This window comes from Salmo trutta, chromosome 6, assembly GCF_901001165.1.
Source record: "Salmo trutta chromosome 6, fSalTru1.1, whole genome shotgun sequence".
In the NCBI taxonomy this organism is placed as follows: domain Eukaryota; kingdom Metazoa; phylum Chordata; class Actinopteri; order Salmoniformes; family Salmonidae; genus Salmo; species Salmo trutta.
In genome coordinates this window covers 52,411,915-52,430,419 of record NC_042962.1, presented here as the reverse complement: position 1 = coordinate 52,430,419, position 18,505 = coordinate 52,411,915, and positions in this window count along the sequence as shown.

Genomic DNA, 18,505 nt, shown 5'->3' with positions numbered 1-18,505 from the left:
TTAACACCGGTCAGAGAGAGAGAGAGCAGATGAGAAAGCGAGGTAGAGAGCAGATGAGGAAGCGAGGCAGAGGTAGAGAGGTAGAGAGAGAGGTAGAGAGAGAGGTCGAGAGAGAGGTCGAGAGGTAGAGTGAGAGAGAGAGAGAGAGAGAGAGAGAGAGAGAGAGAGAGAGAGAGAGAGAGAGAGAGAGAGAAAAAAAAAACTGGAACTGGAAAAGCAGAGCAGCTCAGTAAAGCTGCTGAGAGGGATTAGGGGAAGGCAAGCAGCACATGTGTGGAAGACAGTAATGCATTTTACCCAAACTTCAGCTCCCCTAAAGCCCGGGATTAGTGACCGGGCCAGGCTTGGAGACGCAGGCCCTGGTCTCCCCATCCTCTCTGGCTTATTATCGGCTGCGCTACCCCGCTCCTTAGCTTATTACAGACCTCATCCAGCTATTTATCATCCCTTTGTGTCATATTTTTTAGGGGAATACATATTTATTTAAGTGAAATCTGTCTGATCCTCATCTTAAGAAAGGGGGCGGGTTGGGTTAGAAGGAACATGTTGTCACTGTTGCCTCGCTGCTCACCCGTCTGGCTATGACTAACATAATGCAAGGTGGATATGTGTGACAAAAAGAAAAACACAGAAAGATCTGTGGGAATGAGAGCATGAATATCTCTTACCTTGTACCCTCTTTCTCCTCTCTCTCACATTCTTTATCTCTCTCTCTCTCTCTCTCTCTCCTTCCCTCTACCCTCTCTCTCTCCTTCCCTCTACCCTCACTCTCTCGCCTTCCCTCTACCCTCTCTCTCTCTCCTTCCCTCTACCCTCACTCTCTCCCCTTCCCTCTACCCCCTCTCTCTCCTTTCCACTACCCCCTCTCTCTCTCTCTCTCCTTTCCTCTACCCTTGCTCTCTCTCTCTCCTTCCCTATACCCTATTTCTCTCTATCCTTCCCTCTACCCTCTCTCGCTCCTTCCCTCTTCCCTCTCTTCACACACTTTCTTTCTCTCCTCTCTCTCTCTTCTCTCTGCTGCTTTTGTTTGGTGTGTGTGTGTGATGGGATTAGTGAGACAGGTTCCAGCTCTGGCGAAGCCCCCTTTTGAAGACCTGCACCAGGAAGACTGGAGAGGAGCTTAACTGATAGTGCTGCTGTCACAGCGCTGTATCTTTCTCTCTCTCTCTCTCTCTGTCTCTCTCTCCCTGTCTCTCTCTCTCTCTCTCTCTCTCCATTTCTCTCTCCCTGTCTCTCTCTCTCTCCATCTTTCTCTCTCTCTCTCTGACTCTCTCTCTCCCTGTCTCTCTCTCTCTCTCTCTCTCTCTCTCTCTCTCTCTCTCTCCGGCTCTCTCTCCGGCTCTCTCTCCCTGTCTCTCTCTCTCTCTCTCTCTCTCTCTCTCTCTCTCCCTGTCCCCCTCTCTCTCTCTCCATCTCTCTCTCCCTGTCTCTCTCTCTCTCTCCATTTCTCTCTCCCTGTATCTCTCTCTCTCTCTCCATCTCTCTCTCTCTTTCTCTCTACATCTGTCTCTTTCTATTTTTCTAGCTTTCTCTACCTATCTCTCTACTAGTGTGCTAAAGACACTACAGAGAAAAAGTGAGGGGTACGGTGAGTCACCACTGCTCCCTCAGACCCAAATAGCATTCATCCTGCTGCCTCAGCATTACCCCGGACTGTGTGTACGTGGAGAAGAGGCTGCTGCTCTCCACAAACTGCCACAGATTTCCACTGAAGCAGGAGTTTAGTTCTGCAGCTAACAGCTCTGGGAGAATAACATGGATGGTTTTCAAATTGGGATTATTTGGTGTAAAATCCAATCCAGTGTTTTTGTGGGTTGGGTTTGTATGTTTTTGTTGCAGATGAATCGACATCCATCCATGCAGAAATAGCCCCTAACCTCTGCATCTGGCCCATAGGGGTCACTGGTACTTCACCAAATCACTGGGAATTTGCATTGGAAAAAGAGATTTTGGATTGTCAGAGAACACACCAACACACACACAAGTGCAAACACACACACACAAGCAGGGACGCACAAATGTGTTCTCCTGACACTCCCGCCTCCCCTACACACACACACAACGGCTAGCTAACACATCCACCGCTCTCCCCACATCCAACATGTAGCGTGACGTTTGTCAGCCTCACAGTCTATCCAATAAAGCATGGACATTTCTTTACATAGTGAACACAGCCTGTGTAGCCAGCTAGCCAGACCTTGCTGGACCTGGTCCTGGCTCAAGCCGAGCTGATTAGCAGAGCTACATGAATGTGACACGTCCTCTCTGCCAGCGTGTCCCCCCCCCCCCCCCCCCCCCCCCTCCCGGTCCCCCCTGCCACCCCCAGCCACTGGCTGAAACAGTAGAGAAGACATACAGGCCTTGAGCGAAATCTACACATGCAAATGAGCTCTGGCCAGCCAGGCTGAAAGGCAGGGAGGGAGGCAGGAGCGTATGGCCAAACAGCAGGGCCACCGCCCCTCCCCCCCTGCCTCTCGTCCACCCCCCCCCCCCCCCCCCCCACCCCCACCCATCAGCCCCCTGCCCTTCTCAGTCAACACACACAGGCAGTCGCTCACCCTCCATCACACGTACACACACTCACACTCACCCCTCGCACATACACGTTTTTACACTCTGGTTCTTGGAAACAGAAAACCCCACATGGGCTATTGGACGTGTCCACAGGACAGAGCAGTGTGGGTAATATTACATACATCATTCATTTCTTTCACTGTTTATCTTTGAATGCTATATTCACCTATTACAGTTAGCTCATTAATGATATGATTAAAATGAGGGCAAAAAGAATTATACAGGTATGTGATGTGTTGATTTAGAAACAAAATTACTAAATGATTAATTGCTCATAAATGTATGAGCTCTACTGTTAGTGTAGACTTTATTCACACACATTTGGCATTTCTCCTTTCGTGGTGAATACCTAACACGAACATGGCCAAATAGGTATAATTCATGTTTATATGAAAATATTTTAACTATATTACAGACTGAATTTTTACTTATTTCTATTCATAATGAACATAAACAAACAGAAACCCCAAACTAAATTCTTAAGGTATCACAAGGTAGTTGTGGAAACCTCATTGTGTAAGAGTTGTAGTAAATAATTGTATTTTCTATTTTTATCTCAAGTATTAATATGGATTATACAGTAGCTGGAGTCTATAATATTTAAAACATATTTTGGTGAATTATGAAAGAACCGAACATTCATATTTGGTGCTGTATATAGATATATATTTTTTCCTTACAGACAAAATGAAATGGAGTTTTCTCACAGGGTATCACATTACGTTCGCAACGTTGAATTAACATTGTTTAAATGTTGAACCAGCAGCTTCCTATCTATTACAATAGAACAGTAAACAAACTTACCAGCCTGTCAGCCTCTCTGTGTAGCTGTTCCACTGGAATGTTAATATTGTATTTCTAGATTTAACATAATGTTGCTGTGATCACGTGAGGCTGACGGTGCGTTATCATAATCTGGTTTACTGTAACTGTATCCTGCTCCCAACATCGAAAAATACACAACCTGTCTTTCTCCGGTGACCGAAATCATGTCCGCTGTACTAATAATCCGAGTGATTATAAATTGCATTTCATTGGGTATGCTACATGCCAGTAGCTGTACTGGGCAGGGGCAGATATCTGGGGAGTTGATTATATTTAACATGCTACTATAGTTATAGATACTACACAGTAGCTTACTAATTCAGGAATGTGTTTCTTTGGAATGAATTAAACCAAGCATCAACAGGCATCACTTGATACCTGGTACAGTAGTGTTGTTTTGAACTCGTTGAAGAAAGTACCAGAAAGTACAAACGGTTCATCACACAAAATACCAAGTTAAAGAACATTTGGAAACTCCTTAATGTAAAAAAAGATGTCAAAATCACGTTCTTTTTTTGTTGTTGCCAAACAGGCGTTTCAGGGGTTATTTATTAATCACCATGTTCCATCGCTCTTGTACATTATTTCCAAAATTCACAAAGAAAAGTACAAACCTTTTCACTTCATAATACCTTTAAATTCCTCTTATCCACTCTAAAGTACTTTCAAGAGCCAACTGAGCCTTTATGGTTAAGGAATGTAGAGTTGTATTATTGTTGTTTTGCTTTATTATCCTAAATCTGTTTCTTCACGAAGGCAATGTTCCTCCATATAATTTCTCCATTGCCACTGACGGTGAGTATCCTCTATATTCCGCTGAACCTGCATCTGTTAAGCTGAACAGTTGGCTTCACCCGGCCTACTTTTTATTCTGTTCAATGTATTTTCTCTCTCCTTTTCTCTACCTCTCAGCTCTCTGGCTCTCTTTCTCCCTTTTCGATTTCTCTTTTCTAACTCTCCCTGAAAGACATTTAGAAGAAACATTGTAGGTCAAAATGAATTCAATTTACAAATTCATTTGATGCATCTGAAGTTTATACCTTAAGTACAGCAATGCCAGAAAGCACTGTTCCACCACTATAATTGTCATATTTACAGTATTGATAGTTTGGAAAACACCAACCACATGTTGAATATGTCTAACAACGGCACACACAAGTAAAGGATAAATAAGGAAATTATGTTTTTTTATCTTAAAAGTGTAAGAAACCAATTTTAATTAAAGTAACAAAGAAGCCAGATTCAAATGTACACAAATAATATATAGCAAAGAGAAAAAAAATTGTTAGTTTCAGAGTAATTACTTTGATAATATTACTTTGTACATAGAAGCCTGTAGTTTGGGAATGAGATGAAGACAAGAGTGGCCTCATTTTGATTTTAACAATTGCTTTTAGACTTACTCCAGCGATCGATTCCTGCCTCTAATTCGGACTCCTTGAAGAGAGATTTTCTTTCATCACGCTGGCATTGTCTTCACCTCTCATTAGAAGCCCCCTGCTCTCGTTAACACCCCACCTACTGTTGGCTTTAGCCAGGCCTACATTCATCAATCAACCCTGAGAGAGAGAGCTGTTCAAAGATGAAGGGATGAGGTTTGTCGATCTCACCCCACTTCTCCAAAGTTTTATGTTACTTGTACTACAGTAAGTTCAAATGTGAATTAACATATTGTTTGTGGTGGGCATCATTGCATCACAATACTTCGTTTGAGCTAATTAATTTATGGCTCATTGCATCATTCATGACCTCAACAGAAAAGTTGTACGTCATTAGCATTTTTCTGTATGAAAAATAATTATTAACAAATAATGACTTTCAGTCAACCTTTGGGCCTTCTCTTTCAAATGAATTTCATGCAGGTTGACTAGCTGCATCTAGTAAGGTCACGACCCTGAGCCACACCACTGACCCGACAACACCTGAGGAATACCTGAACATCTTCCTCTCTCTCCCTCAACCCAACACACTACACGTTAGCTAGCCGGTCCTGTGTGTAGTCCTGTGTGTAGTCCTGTGTGTACTGATCGGCTGAGAGAAGGGATTAGAAATATAACAGGAGTTTGTCAGATACCGGGCAGCACAGGGACTGAGGGAGATTTACACTCAACAGAAAGAAGGAAAAAAACTGGGGAAAAAACAATAACGGATGAAAAGAAGAGATGTGAGGCGAGAAAAATCTTGCTTCTGGAGGCAGTTTTCCTCAAACCAATGAGAACACAGCTTTTCACCTTTACAGTGCAAAGGTCAGTCTTCGCCTTGGGCCAAGTCAACCAAGACTCGGAGGAAAAACCTTCCCATTTTCACGGAGAGGAAAGAGAAAAAGAAAGAGAAAAAAAGAAAAGTGTCCCAACCAACCTCGCACAAAATGGACCCTCTTTTTTCTGGTGTGTTAATGGCCACTCTTAATAGTCACCAGGGGGTTTGTTATTAATGCCACCCAGAACCCCTGCTTTGTCTTTCTCTCTCTCTCTATCTCCCTCCCCCCACTCTATCCCCCCCTCTCTCTGCCTTCCCCCTCCTCTCTGTCTCCCTCTCTCCCCCTCTCTCTCTCTCTGTCCCTCTGTCTCTCTCTGCCTCTCTCTCTCTGCCTCTCTCTCTCTCTCTCTCTCTCTCTCTCTCTCTCCCCCCCCCCCTTCTCTGTCTCTCTCTCTCCCCCTCTCTCTCTCTGTCCCTCTGTCTCTCTCTGCCCTCTCTCTCTCTCTCTCTCTCTCTCTCTCTCCCCCCTCTGTCTCTCTCTCCCTCCCCCCCTATCTCTGTCTCTCTTTCTCTCTCTCTCTCTGATGCAGTTTGAGATGTAAATGTAGTGGAACACTCACTTCCTCTATCTCTCCCTAAAAGATGCTTAACGATCTCACAGCTTCGTGGAAACATGCGCCACACTCCGGAAGATTTATGAACACATCTGCTTTGCCAATAGGAGGGAGTGGATGTGTAGCTGTGGTCTGTGTGTGTGTGTGTGTGTGTGCGTGTGGGTGTGTGTGGGCGTGTGCGTGTGTGTGTGTGCGTGTGCGTGTGTGTTTGTGTGTGTGCGTGTGTGTGTGTGTATGTGTGCGTGTGAGTGTGTGTGTGTGTGTGTGTGCGTGTGTGTGTACGTGTGTGTGTGCGTGTGCGTGTGTGTGTGTGTGTGTGTGTACGTGTGCGTGTGTGCGTGTGTGTGTGTGTGTGTGGGTGGCTCAGTTCTGAAGGCTGGATGTAAAGGAATCAGAGACAATGGGAGGGTTAGCTAGTTACTGAAAAGAGGGGAGCACTTTGACTAGTGATGAATAGACATGAGTACAGGAGAGAGAGTGAGAGAGAGTGTGAGAGAGAAAGAGAGAAGTCTGATTAATTATTGCAAGGCTGCTATGTGCCGATCTGGCTTCTCACTTCAGTGGGCCGGTGCACGGCTCTCGCCTTCGGCCATGTCGGTGGGGCTCATTAAAGAACCTCTCGAGACCTGACAGAAATAGTTAACGGAGTGTGATGGTCGACTCAGGCAGCATACCCCAGACACACACACACACACACACACACACACACACACACACACACACACACACACACACACACACACACACACACACACACACACACACACACACACACACACACACACTCACTCACTCACTCACCGTCTAGCCCTCAACCGGACAGACAGGAACGAGAGGATTCCCTCCTCCAGTGGAAGGAGAGAGGGCCTAACAAGGCAGTCTGTAATACACCTGTAATCAAACCGCTCCAAAAAGCACCCAGGGAGCGCGGCGCCGCTGCCTCTGATTGGAGCGTCGGAGCACCGAGAGCACAGCCCCGATCTATAATTGATGTGTGGGCACAATTACAGGCCTCCAGACATCAGCAAAGTGTTGCACAAGCGCCTCAAGGATAGTTGAATTTTGAACAGGCGTTGCATAAAATCAAGGTTCTCTCTGCTGTTTCTGATACATCTCCTAAATGTGAAGCCGGTCGGATGGCAGGCTGGATGGATAAATGAATGTGCAAGTTGAGTCTGCTGTTTCAGGATATGCATGTGTAGACTTTTATAACATGCACTTGGAGCTTTATGAGCCAGCCGTTACACAAGTGTTCTAGTATTGCTGTCCAACACTAATATGTCTTTCTAGAATACAGGCCACAGAAAAGGGGACATATAGATGAGGGTCAGGTAAAGACTGACGAGAAACGCAGATCCACCGGTGTTTAACAGGGTAATCAGAGGTTTGTGAGAAAGCTCATTTCGCTGACATTCACAGAAGCCATTGTCATGTCTTCTTGGGTACGAAAACAGTTGTTCAGGAATTTGGAGATTTCAGAGCTATATTAAAAAAACATGTGGTGGGCAGTGTTATTCATCTATGCTAACACAAGCATTTTTTTCTCCTTATTCGATGCCTCTCTCTCAGTGTGAATGTGATGAAGTTGCTGGAAAGACAACCTGTTGCTTGTTCTATTAACAATAACAACGATAAAGTGATATTGCATAAACTCAGGTCATTTCAGGTCAACTCAGCTTCATTTAGTAATAATATTTACTATTATAATAAACAGTCTAGTGTGCATTCAACTCCACGTGCAGGCTTTCTTTCTTACTTGCATTTCAGGTTTTTGTCTAGAAATTGAAAGACAACATTCAACCTTATGTGAATAGCGCCTGGTTATAACCACATCGTCTTCGTGGTGTCCCCAACGGACAAGGTCATTCATTTCATATTTCCAAAGGAACACTTCCACAGAGCTTCTCAACACAATGACTCATTTATGCTGGAGTAAAGAGGCTATTGATAACAAGGTCTTCGCATGGGAGTTTTAACTTTCATTTGGCCGCTCAGCAGAATCACCAGTTGCAAGATTTCGCAAATTTACATAAACCCTTCTGTTAGAAAGAGAGAAAGAGAGGCAGAGAGAGAGAGAGAGAGAGAGAGAGAGAGAGAGAGAGAGCAGCCTAGAGAAGAGGAAGTATTCTCTGTTTTCATGGACCATTAAAGAACACCGGAAAATACAATAAAGGGAAGCCATTTTTCAAATAAAGTTATGCATTCAATACTCTACTCCAACTCACCTCACTGCCTCAATGAGTTTAGAACAGAGTCACTTTCAGAAAGCAAATACAATAAACAGGAAGTAAATCTAGTTTTGAGAGGAAGAAGACTGTAAACTATGAGTATTCATCTTACCCTATAGGTCATTCTGCAACTTTCAAATGCGATCTATTATCATAATAATTATCGGTGCGAAAAAACTCATCTGTCCTAAACCCCAATAAATTGGGATAAATAATAAAACAATGTGATTGTCAAAAATGACAATAACTTGATAATTGATATCTCATCTACATATTTTAACCCTACACATAAACATGATCATTAATTTGTTGTTACGGATGCATACCTAGTCTCTTGACAAAATACTATGTTGTGATTATTAGTTTGTATTGTTTTAAGAAGACAGTTATGTGTGAGAATGGTTAAGTAGGGGAAGAGTTCAACCCTTTGGGTTTTGATTAACACATTTGAAATTCAGAAGGTGCTGGTGTTCTCCAATCATTCTGTGAACTGCACTTTTAAAGTAAAACCTTCTGGCAGATACGTGACTGTGTGTAGGAGTAAGGGGCCGAAAACATGAATTGATAAAAAATCCTAATGCGCTGTGGGCATGACTCACACAAAAATATCTGCATATACACAGACTGACATGATGTTTTATCTCTCTCGTTTTTTCTTTAAAAACTAGAACACAACTGATAAGAACAAAGATTGAAGAAATGGTACACACACATTACAAAGAGGGGAGAGAGATTGATAGATGAGGGATGATAGAACCAAATCATGAGAAAAATATACATTCTTTCCAATGTGTCAAGTAATTACAAATAAAACAGAGCAATCTAGAATGCTATTTGGCTCTTAATTAACAGAGAGTACACAGTGGCAGAATACCTGACCACTGCGACTGACCCAAAATTAATGAAATCTTTGACTATGTACAGACTCAGTGATCATAGCCTTGCTATTGAGAAAGGCCACCGTAGGCTGACCTGGCTCTCAAGAGAAGACAGACTATGTGCACACTGCCCACAAAATAAGGTGGAAACTGAGCTGCACTTCGTAACCTCCTGCCAAATGTATGACCATATTAGAGACACATATTTCCCTCAGATTACACAGACCCACAAAGAATTTGAAAACAAATCCAATTTCGATAAACTCCCATATCTACTGGGTGAAATACCATAGTGTGAAATCACAGCAGCAAGATTTGTGACCTGTTGCCACAAGAAAAGTGCTATCCTACCATTGTAAATACAACCTATAGTTATGTTTATTTATTTTCGCTTTTGCACTTTAAGTATTTGCACATCATTACAACACTGAATATAGACATATGCCATTTGAAATGTCTTTATTCTTTTGGAACTTTTGTGAGCGTAATGTTTACTGTACATTTTTATTGTTTATTTCACTTACTTTAACAATGTAAACAAATGTTTTACCATGCCAATAAAGCCCTTAAATTGACATTGTATTGATAGAGTAAGGAGAAAGGAGGAGCGTACTAACGCAGCAACTCTGTCTGTCTGTCTGTCTGTCTGTCTGTCTGTCTGTCTGTCTGTCTGTCTGTCTGTCTGTCTGTCTGTCTGTCTGTCTGTCTGTCTGTCTGTCTGTCTGTCTGTCTGTCTGTCTGTCTGTCTGTCTGTCTGTCTGTCTGTCTGTCTGTCTGTATCTATAGTGTTCTCACCCCTGGGTGTCAACAGGTGAGTGGGCGATAAGAGTGTTTGATGTTGCCAGCCAGAATTTTTACCACCCAACTTTGCTTCTTCTCCAAGACCTCTCAGACATCAAAGCACCCCCCCCCCCCCCCCATCTCACTTTAATCCACTGCACCGGAGCCCTTCAGTTCAAAGCTCCTTCCCCTCTCAGAACCCCGTCCCCCACCCCACCCCCCAAAAAATGAAACCCAAACTTTTTCTTTCCCCTTCTTCCGCGGAGTAGCAATTACATCTCCTCTTGCGTGGTGACCAGCTCCTGCTATTAATTAATCCTACAAAGAGGGCTCGTTTCCTGGCTGCTTTAGATTGACAGGGGACTGAGGGGAACAGAGAGACCCCCTTTTCAAAGGCCATCCAGCCTGACCAAGGCGAAGAGAGGGCAGGGAAATAAAGAGGAGAAGAGAAGAAAGACTTGCGCTCCCCAAAGTAGGTGGAAGAGGAGTGGAAACATTTGATACTAGGCTACTTGGAAGTGATTGAATGCTTTGTTGCCAAGATGCTCTTTATTAATCTTTACCTGCACACAAATCTGGAGCGCTAGAAAATGCATTTGAAGTGGCTTCTAAGTTGAGTTGAGAGGCTTTGCCTTGGGTGGCCTGGTGGAACAGAGGTTGGCAGTTGGGCAGCTCATGCATGTGTTTTTCTTTGCCTCGCCCATCCATCTCCCACAGAAAGGCTTCATTTCCCTCAAACAGACAGACACATATGTAGCTGGAAGGACATACAGAAAAGAGAGATGAAACGACGGTGAGAACGAAGGGAGAGCGAGCGGGATGGGAGGGGCAGGAGAAATCCACTAGGGACACGATGAGGGGATGAGAGGGAGAAAAGCAGAATAGAGATTTAGGCCTTTCATTCACTTCCTGTGCTGTGTGTGAATGGTGTGAGTCAGACTGAATGACGCTCAGGATACTATTGTAACAGTGTGTAAAGGAATTTACTGAGAACAGAATGGAAACCATGAGCTCACTGATCAAAGAGCAATTAGACAGTCATGCTAAAACTAAGATAAACTAGTTCTACTGGTGGTATATGTCCACAGACGTGCACTACCCAGGTAACCTACCTAGATTCATATCAGACAAACACAGTAGACTGTCCTCTCTGCTACTGATGCTGGAACCAACAGGACCCTGAACAGCTTCTACCCCCAGGCCATTAGACTGCTAAATAGTTAGTCCAGGTAGCTATTGGTTAACTATTAAACTATCTGCTTTGACCCTTTTTGCACTAACTATTTTGACTCATCCCGTATGTTGCTGCTACTGTTAACTATCTGTCACTATGTTCCTACCTATATGTACATATCTACCTCAATTACCTACGGGTTTTACTTTTCTATTATTTCTCTATTTTCCTTCTCTCTGCGTTGTTGGGAAGGTCCCGTGAGGAAGCATTTCACTGTTCGTCTACACCTGTTGTTTACCAAGCATGTGACGAATAACATTTGATTTGCTTTGAGTTGACAGTCACACACACACACACGCACGCACGCACGCACGCACACACACACACACGCACACACACACACGCACACACACGCACACACACGCACACACACGCACACGCACACACACGCACACACACGCACACACACGCACACACACGCACACACACACACACACACACACACACACACACACACACACACACAGAATTTCTTGTTTGGGTCCAGTATTTTACTTACATCACTGCAGCCTCCACTTAAGCCTCAGCTTGGATAAATCTCCAATAACACGTACATTTTTCAACTAATCTGTTTCTTTGAACATATTTGATCGGAGCTCGAAATTCGTTTTGGCACTACTGCAATCAATATGGTTTAAAAGATTCAAACCTAGATAGGTATTTTTGGTTAGGCACAGGCTACCAAGCTTGTCGGTGCGTGTCTGAAAAACATATATTTTTCTCTCCCCATAATTGTATATCTTATTTAACATTGGCTTTTTTAGCAGTTAGCTATTAATGAATGAAATACAACAAGGAAGGACTATTTACAGTTGTTTGTTTGTTTGTTTTCTTTATTCTATTCTAACAGTGCAAGTTTGATTAAATGAATGCATACTTTATTCTATATTGAATATATTTGAATAATTTGACATTATTTGTGCTGCTTTAGTTCTTCAAATGTTACAATAAAAAAGTATGGGGTCATTAAGTACATTTTATTACTGACCAGAGCGTCTATACAGTTAGCTTTAGTGGGGTGGTATTGTATGTTGTAAGGAGTTCTACTTTGTGGCGCTCATTAAAATGTAGAGTGAAACGGCGAGGGTCTCCTAATGTATTTTCCCTGGGAGGGGTGTGGACTTTCAGGTTAAAGGTTTCGGGGCGCGTTCATGCCTCTCCGTCCACCCTCCGCTAATAAATGAGAGGAAAGCGCTGGCAGGTGTGAAGGCTGCGCCTCACAGACCCCTGAAAACCTACTCACAGGAAGGGGAAAGCTAAATATTCCACTGGAGGGGATACACACAGGGGCATTGAAAATAACTCTCTCTCTGACCCAAAGTATCTGCACCCCCAGACCTGGTCCACTCACCCTCAACACCGACCGACCCAGCCAGATGTTGTCACACACTGACTCACCCTCTAGCTACTACTCCAGCCTCCCCCAACTCCAGTCCCAAACTGTCACAGTGAAGTCTGAAGTCATTGGGTCTCCACGGGGCTAGGATTCCATGTTATCCTATCATTCATCAAACTCATGTCAGAAGTCACGTTTAAGCAGTTATTTTCTGGCTGGTAGACGGGTCGTGTTAAATGAAGGGTCGGACTCCAATGCAAACAAGATTAATGGCAACACCTGATTAGATGTGATTTCTACTTCCTGTCCCGTGTGTGGCCAGAGCACCAGAGTTTGTTTTGGTTTTATTAGGGGTTAAGACATTTTCTAATTTCAAGTAGTTCCCTCATAGCTTTTACCTCAATGGGACCCATTTAGGACTTCTTTCACCATAAAACAGACATATTCAATGATTGACCGTACTGCCGTGTTTCAATGCAAAATGAGGCATGTTTTCCAGGGCTGATGTATCATCGATGCTACAAGTTCTTCCCACAAAAATAAGAGCTTGCACTCTGCAAACAGAGAGCTTCCTCCTGGGTAATTTGGTCCTCAGGTATATTCTTATGAGATATTAAATATGTTTCCACCTCTGATGCGGGGCCACGTGGTTGTAAGTAAAACAAACACTTGAAACAAATATTATTCCTTTTCTGTTTTGTCGACCTGATTAGCTGAATGCTAATTCTACTCTATGATGTCATTAATCACCTTGACACGAGGTTACTCTGGGCTTCAGCTAGATATCCATTCATAATCTTTGTCAAACCTAGTACATTTAGTATTAAATATGTATATTCCAGTCTGTATATTATGTCATATTATTCATATGTTTAATCTGGATAACATTTCAACGGTTTTGCATAGATTTTGAGTTGTAAAATGTGTTCTATAGATATAAGAATAGCATGTTTAAGTAATATGAAAAAGTAAAAGCAACGACACTAATTTGAATGTTGATCAACGGAAACCTGAGGCCCTTCATTTAATGTTATATGAATGGGAAATAAAATGATTCCATGTTTCAAATTCATTCATTTTTTCTATAGGCTTTTTCATAGGTTAATTTGTTTTCCTCTTTCACTCACTGTATTTTTATTTCTTGTTTAAGACAGTTTAGTACAACAGAATGCAAACAAGAGTAAGTAGACTTATGTATTAAATGTGTTAAATAACTCTAACAAACAAATCACTTTTATAACCTCCCCCCAAAATATATATTTCATACAACAAAGTAATATCACTCCATTAACATTGATATTTCCTGCAGAAATAACTTTAAACGCTAACAGATTTCTCCAAAGCGCATTAATTCACTTATATTTATAGAGTGGGGATTCCTTTATAATTAAATCATCTAAGACGAGATGATAAGAATAATTCATTGTGTTTTGCTGAGATGAAACTTCAAAGGGGAATGCTGAGGTTGCAGAATACTACCGCAGTACAATACCTCCCGTATACAGTACAGTGGGAAGCCATGAGTCAGATGGGTGGTGGGGTTATTAACACCCAGTGGGTTTCAGTCTGTACATTAAGTTACTGACTCAATCATTTATTTGGGGGGAGAGAGAGAGAGAGAAGGAATTGTATTAAGTGGCATCACTTAGTCATTTATGGATTTGTTTCTGCTAAAAACGGTTTATATTTATTTGGGGATTATTGAGTGCATAAAAATGACACTGTCTGAGTCCAAGAAGAAAAGTACTTGTGTATGAGTACTACTGGATGTGGATTACAGTATCATATAGTATTTTAGGTATAGCAAATACTGTTACTAGAATGAATTGATCATCTTGAATTATTCTGTATCACCATGCTGCGAGAGAGACGGCTGCTGGATGGATGGTTTCTGTCTTCTACCCAGAAATCACTCCTGTACTTAGCTAGACTCCCTCTGGACCCAAAATAATATAGTGATTCACATCTTGACGAAAAATGTCACTCGAAATGGTGAATAAAGTATGACAGCACAATATGAAATATGAAAATTAGGCAATTGGAGCCATTTTCTCTCCAGCGGCTTGTGTAATAACTCAGTCCATTAAGCCAGCTAATAGATCCCCATTGAGATTCTGAGGTAATGGCAAAGCACAGATTGTCTTAGGGAAGCTCTGGTGTCACTGTATCAGTCTAATTACATCCATGCAGATACAGAACCACAGACACCATGATTATAACACGGACACTGAGATACGCTACAAAAAGTATCTAAATATCTTATATTGAATGATAATTAACTTAAAATTTGTGTTTTCTTAGCAAGCTAAATTATCTAATGTCATTGGCAGATAATTTTGCTTATTTTAACCTAAAAAAGGCTAAATACAAGATATTCTTCAAGCTATTTTACCTTAATCAACTAATTATTTATTCTAATGAATAGCTTTTTGCAGTGTACTACTGCTGCTTTGAATTATCAACGCCCAATATTCACCATTCTCCTGTCATTTGTGTTACAATATTATTCATCTGGTTTGTTTTTCCTTTAGCCTCATTTATTTCCCCTCTTCTTCCTCTCATTATTATTAAAGGGACAGTTTGCCCCGAATAAAAGTTTGCCTGACACACAGCGTATCAGTCATAATGCTAAAAGTCACCTAAAGTCAAGCTGCGTCCATGTTCCATCTTCTGTGTAGATCCCATGATGGAGTTCCTCAGGCCTCAATGCCAAATGAATGGGAAAGACTGGCAGGGTCTAACTCCATATGATCACATTGTACCAATGTTCCCTATACATTTGCGATTGAGGACTGCAAATATCCATCCAACTGAACTATAATGAGGTGAACTATCCCAACCATCCCAATACCAGTACCAATACCAATACCGTCCCACTAGTATCACTCTCAGTACAACATATTGTTGAATGTACTTTTAAAAGGTCAGGGGGCAGATCGGATTTCAAATCGTACTGGGGTTCACAAAGTGACAGTACACCTGCCTAGCATTTCAATGCCTGCACCCTTTCCCATCCCCAGACCACCCGATCAAAGGCGAGGAGGTCTGCGCTGACTCACACGCACACACAGCCTAGACATCTGTGGACGGTTGGCATGCCAGGAACAGGCTAGGCCAGGGCCAGGTTTTGTGTTGGTGCGGACCCAGAGTCAGGCTTTGTGTGTGAACTTCCCAGTCCAGGTCCCAGGTCCCAGGTCCTGGCCTTCAGGGAGGGAGAGGGTCAGCGGGGGTAGACTGTGTTTGGCCGGCAGGTCACGTCATCTGGGGGCCGCGATGCGTGTTACAAGTGTTGCGCCTGTCGGAAACAGAGGGCCCCAGTCTTGTCCTCCACGGCTGCTGAGGTTTCAGAGCCAGCTCGCTCCGACAGGAACCTGCCTGCCCGGTTGCCGGGAAGAGAAAAAGAGCCCAGCCAGGAGAAAAAAGCCACAGAACCAGGCCCATGAATATTCATCTGAAGCTGTGATGAGATGTGACATGCGTTCCTGGCATGCAGCTCACACCACATGGCCCAGCCTGCATAGTGGTGGTAAAGGGAGAGAAAGGCCGTGTCCAAGCGTGTTACCCAGGCCTGCCGCATTCAATTGGATCCAATGATGATTTTCGGATTTCTCAATTTCAGATTGATTCCAGACATTTTCTGCCCCCCCTCCCCCCTCCCTTACCCTCTACCAAGTAACTAGAGAGAGAGAGGGAGGGGGAGAGTGTTTGTGTGGGTAACAGAGAGAAAAAGAGAGAGAAGAGAGAAAGAGGGGGGAAGCTATCTCATGTCATCTTACCAGAGGTGTGGACTTGAGTCACATGACTTGGACTCGAATCTGACTCGAGTCAGAAAATGTGAAACTCGACTTAATAGAAAATAAAATAGCTTGAGATTTGTCTTGGACTTGGAGCCTCAAGACTCGGGACTTGACTTTTACTTGAGACTGATGACTTGAAATGATCTGGCCAGGTTTTGTAATGTTTTGTCACTCATTTTGTGGCACAGTGTCTCCGGGGATTACTCTTCACACAGCCAGAGACCGTAGCCGCAGCGTGCATCAGATCGGCTAGTGAAATGCACACTCAGCCCTCTGATTGGACCAGCAAACTGTCAATCAACACAGGCCGGTTGAGCTAGTGAACAGAATGCTGATTTGCTGTGCAGCTATAGGATCGGGTGCAGTGCAAACGCTAAATTCTACGGTGGAAGGATTGCCATAATAAATATGCAGCTCCAGAAAATGTTTGGTGATCATGACTATTAACTGTTTACTTTGCAAACTTACCAGCAATGGGGCATCAAGCAACAATTAGGCGACTAGCATATGCCTACTGGTCTTTTGGTATGTCAAAATTGCTTGAAATGTATAATTTACTTGTGAAGCTTGCATTTGGAATTTGTTGTTAAAATGATGTATTATTACTTAAAATATGTTGTAGACAGAATAATATAAAGGGCTGTCTGCTAGCCTCAATAAATAGACAAATATCTGTAGTCATTGCATGTATAGACTTTGTTTTACTTGACTTGACACATGACATAAAGAAACTTGTGACTAGTCTTGACTTGCTCATAGAATGCACGACTTGGACTTCATTCGAGACTCGACCCGTTCTACTTGGGACTCGACTTGAGACTTGGACCTTGTGATCTGAGACTTGCTTGTGACTTGAATAATAGTGACTTGGTCCCACCTCTGCATCTTAGTACTAAGTTCTGCCCTGTACTAAACCCGTAAGAACCTTTTCCTCCTAACTATCTCTGACTTCTCTTGTTTATTGTGTAAAAATGTACTTACTATGTCTGAGATATGTGGTTGTCCCTGAGATGAATGCGCTAACTGTAAGTCGCTCTGGATAAAAGCGTCTGTTAAATGACTAAAATGTAAAATATTAGAACCAGTGTTGTTTCTACTACCTCCATATTTCTGTTCTGTTCTGTTCTGTTCTGTTCTGTTCTGTTCTGTTCTGTCCTGTCCTGTCCTGTCCTGTCCTGTCCTGTCCTGTCCTGTTCTGTTCTGTTCTGTTCTGTCCTGTCTCTGCTTCTCCTCAGAGCGGTACTGTAGCAGCCTGCTGCAGCGGACCACTGTAGCTGTATCATAGAACAGACTTCAGTAAGCAGGCGGGCGACACGAGGAGGCTGGCATGGACGTTCCTCCCTTCTAACAATACCCTGATCCTCAACAGACTATTGTGCACAGATCCCTGCATTGTTTCACCACTCACGGCGAGCCAGCTGGCACGGAGATGGCAGTGCCGTTGACAAGGTTCACAATACCCCCTCCAGTACGAGCCACAATAAAGGGACACGGACACAGCCACCTCTATGGCACACAAGAGGCTGTCGTTGAGCGAGGGAGAGAGAGAGGAGAACACTGGGCCTCACAGGCAGGTGCTGCTGCCAACGTCTCCACAGCCCTGTAGCGTCTGTAGCTTTTAGTGATGACAAGGGGCTGGCAAGAGGGCTCTTCTTTTTAATCCACATTGTTCGGGGGGCTCCAGAGGAAGGAGGGTTTGTGCGCCTGCTATTTTTATAGAGGCTGACTGAAGAGATGGAAAGCTCTCTCTCTCTCTCTCTCTCTCTCTCTCTCTCTCTCTCTCTCTCTCTCTCACACACACACACACACACAGAGACACACACACTCTCCACCCTCCCTGTCTCTAGTGAAGTAGTTCTACTGCTTACCTTGGTTTATTGCACCGAGCTGTTGCCTCTTGACACGTCTTATCAAGTGGAGGGAAGTGACAGTTTTGCATTTGTCAAGGTAAACTGGGGGGGGGGGGATTACAGTGTGACACCCGGGAGAAAGAAACAGTGCTGGGGTATCTCAACCCTCAGAGGCTTCGGCTGACAGCTG